Below are 2,500 nucleotides of genomic sequence, written 5' to 3'. Positions count from 1 at the left end.
GAGGATTGGTCCCAGCACCGATCCTTGAGGTACTCCACTTGTTACTGTTCGCCAGTACGACTTCTCGCCCCTTACCATTACTCTCTGGCTCCTTCCTGTTAGGTAGGTCTTCACCCATACTAGGGCCTTTCCGCTTACTCCTGCCTGCCTCTCAAGTTTGTATAGCAGTCTCATGTGCGGTACTGTATCAAAGGCCTTTTGGCAGTCAAGAAATATGCAGTCTGCCCAGCCTTCTCTGTCCTGCCTTATCCTTGTTACTTTATCATAGAATTCTAAAAGGTTTGTTAGGCATGATTTCCCTGTCCAGAACCCATGTTGGTGCTTTTGTGTGTGTGTGTGTGTGTGTGTGTGTGTGTGTGTGTGTGTGTGTGTGAGTGAGTGAGTGAGTGAGTGAGTGAGTGAGTGAGTGAGTGAGTGAGTGAGTGAGTGAGTGAGTGAGTGAGTGAGTGAGGTTAATCTAATAGCTATTGCCTCCATTTTCTTATCTTATTTACCTTTAATACTTAATACTGAGTTAGCCTCGACAGTTTCTTCACGCAATACATTCCATTTCTTTACCAATGTTGCTCTGAAAAAGTGTTTAAAACATATTTACGCGATTCGTTTGTCTCGACAATTTCCACCTGTGTCAACTCGTTCTGCCGTTCCTCAACTTGAAAATTACTTCCCTGTCTACTTGTCTACTTCGTATTATAGTACTGTCTGGGACTTGTGCGCTACTTAAGGCGGGAATGCAGGGAATGATGGTAAGGATGCTGCTACTGCCACTGTCTTTTCATCTGCTGCAATGATCCCTGTAGTATAGTCTCTACTATTGCTATAACATCCTCAATTCTTTTCCTGGAGAGTTTGTTTGCCTACGGTAGATATTTCATCAGCTTTAGCATGCTGTATACTACTAAGCATGTAGATACAGCATGCTGTATGCTGTATCTGTAGATACAGCCGGCGTTATCTTGAGGTTATCTTGAGATGATTTCGGGGCTTTTTTTTAGTGTCCCCGCGGCCCGGTCCTCGACCAGGCCTCCACCCCCAGGAAGCAGCCCGTGACAGCTGACTAACACCCAGGCACCTATTTACTGCTAGGTAACAGGGGCATAGGGTGAAAGAAACTCTGCCCATTGTTTCTCGACGGCGCCTGGGATCGAACCCAGGACCACAGGATCACATGTCCAGCGTGCTGTCCGCTCGGCCGACCGGCTCCCTCGTCTGTTATACCATCATACACAAATATAACCCATCATAATGAGACGGACATTGCAGCCAAATTAGCGTGTAACAAAGATGAAGTTGAATTAGATCTAGGTATCCCCATCTCTGCTGTCAAAACTATATTGTTCCAAACACTCAGGTCTGATAGAAAAGAAATTACTGTCTCCCAACGACCTGAAAGCACTAGTATAAGAAGCTATGATTTGTTCAGATCTGAAATCTATATTTATGGGCAGCACAAAACTTCCTCCAGACGGTGCGACACAGTGGTTGCCAGGATCAGGTTGGGTTACCGTCGGCCGAGCGGACAGCACGCTGGACTTGTGATCCTGTGGTCCTGGGTTCGATCCCAGGCGCCGGCGAGAAACAATGCCCATTGTTTCTTTCACCTTATGTCCCTGTTACCTAGCAGTAAAATAGGTACCTGGGTGTTAGTCAGCTGTCACGGGCTGCTTCCTGGGGGGTGGAGGCCTGGTCGAGGACCGGGCCGCGGGGACACTAAAGCCCCGAAATCATCTCAAGATAACCGTTACCTGTGGCAGGTGGCTGCAGGTGACGGGTCTCCCAATCCTGAGCACTCCAGGTGCAAACTCTGTGAGCAGGAGCTGCGGCACGGTCTCCCGCACTACATCACTGAATGCCCAGTTATTAGACCTTTCAGACCAGTTGGCATGAGGTACCTGGAGCTTTGTAATTACTTTATTCACTCTCGTATTCTTGAAGATATCCTCATATTGCGGCTAAAATTTGTCAGTGAAGGCTACTGAACATATGGCTCTGTATGACTAACCATCCTGCGAGATGGGGACTTTTAGTATCACTGCTATCTTATTCACTCTTGTGTTGATGATATCCTCATAATGCACCCAGAGTCTGCCAGTGCAGACTGCCTATCACATGCCTCTGTATGACTAACCATCCTGTGTGATGGGGATTTTTAGCATCACGTAGCTAGCTTTTTGACACACTGTCCTCCCCTTCATATAGTCTAGGGCAGCTGCACAAATGCACATGTATCTCTATGTCTAAGTAAATAAAAAAAAAAGTTAGGCCAGCTTACAGACTGGGGAGGGGATGCTGAGTGGGTGCATATGTACACGTTAGGGAAAGGGAGAAGGGCTGTAAGGAAGGGAAGAAAGGATGTAGGGAAGGGGGAGAAAGGATGTAAGGGAGGAGAGGAGTGACAGAGGAAGGGGCGTACGGGGTGGGACAGGAGCTGTAGAGACAGAAGCAGCACCGTAGCCTGGGTATGTCTGTCTTAAAGACAGACATACATTTGAGAGAAAAA

The 2,500-nt window shown here is 47.4% G+C and overlaps 1 protein-coding gene across 1 annotated transcript in view; it reads right to left on the bottom strand.

Annotated features, from left to right (window-relative positions):
• Nucleotides 1-2,500, bottom strand: part of LOC123768234 (protein O-linked-mannose beta-1,2-N-acetylglucosaminyltransferase 1) — a gene marked incomplete at its 5' end in the record, with an annotated part of 19,885 nt that overhangs the window by 16,757 nt on the left and 628 nt on the right.

The sequence above is a fragment of the Procambarus clarkii genome, chromosome 59 (genome assembly GCF_040958095.1).
Source record: "Procambarus clarkii isolate CNS0578487 chromosome 59, FALCON_Pclarkii_2.0, whole genome shotgun sequence".
Classification (NCBI taxonomy): Eukaryota; Metazoa; Arthropoda; class Malacostraca; order Decapoda; family Cambaridae; genus Procambarus; species Procambarus clarkii.
This window is presented reverse-complemented; position numbering and strand designations above follow the sequence as displayed.